Source organism: Marmota marmota, unplaced genomic scaffold (genome assembly GCF_001458135.2).
Source record: "Marmota marmota marmota unplaced genomic scaffold, marMar, whole genome shotgun sequence".
Taxonomy (NCBI): Eukaryota; Metazoa; Chordata; class Mammalia; order Rodentia; family Sciuridae; genus Marmota; species Marmota marmota.
The window spans coordinates 1,129,955-1,131,171 of NW_025999895.1; positions in this window are offsets into that span (position 1 = coordinate 1,129,955).

Below are 1,217 nucleotides of genomic sequence, written 5' to 3' on the forward strand. Positions count from 1 at the left end.
CTTTGCTAAGTTGCTGAGGCTAGCCTTGAATTTGCTCTTCTCCTGCCTCAGCCTCTCAAGATGCTGGGATGACAGGTGTGTGCCACCAAGCCTGGCTCCAGTCACATTTTATATAATTCCACTATGCAAAACATTTACTGTCGGGTTCAGGTGTGGCTCAGTGGTAGAACACTTGCTTAGCATGTACAAAGACCTGGATTCCATCCTCAGCTCTGCTAAATAAATAAATAAATAAATAAATAAAAAAGAGTTCTTGACATGCTATGACATGGATGAAGCTTAAAAACACTGTAAATTACATAAGTTGTGTGCAGTGGTGCACGCCTGTAATCCTAGAGGCTCAGGAGGTGGAGGTAGAAGTTCAAAGTCAGCCTCAGCAATTTAAGGAAGTGCTAAGCAACTCAGTGAGACCCTGTTTCTAATAAAATACAAAACAGGGCTGGGGATGTGGCTCAGCGGTTAAGTGCCCCTGAGTTCATTCCCCGGTACTCCACTCCTCCCAATTTATAACTGACAGGAGAAAGTGGGAAGTAGACATGGAAGGAGAGGTCAGACAGATTCTAGGTGGTTGAGAAAGTGCAGAATCACAACATCATTCAAACAAGATGGACTTTATTCAAAATGTGCTCAAAATCATTCTCTGTGTTGAGCTGGGCTGTGGCTCAGCAGTAGAGCAAGATTGTCTAGTATGTGCGAGGCCCTGGGTTCCATCCCCAGCACCTAAAAAAACCCTATTATTTGTGTTAAGACTTGGCATAGCGCTGTGTCAAGCACCTCACCAGATGTGTCCTCCATCTTGACAACCCACACATCTAGAGCCCGCCAAGCTGCTCCCCCAGCAGGAATCCCAACAAACCCAATGACTGGGCTCTGGCTGGTGTTTCAGTGGGTGACTCTCAGGCAGTCCTCTCATTCCCTCAGTGCTCATTCTGGGTCCAGCCACCTTTGGTCCTTGGCTGCCACCACAGGGCATTAGCCTTCTGCCCCTTCCTTACTGTCCATTCTCCATTCAACCTCCACAAGAGCCTCAAAAATGTAACAGAAAGGGCTGGGGATGTGGCTCAAGCGGTAGCGCGCTCGCCTGGCATGCGTGCGGCCGGGGTTCGATCCTCAGCACCACATACAAACAAAGATGTTGTGTCCGCCGAGAACTAAAAAAAATAAATATTAAAAAAATTCTCTCTCTCTCTCTCCCTCCCTCTCTCACTCTATCTTTG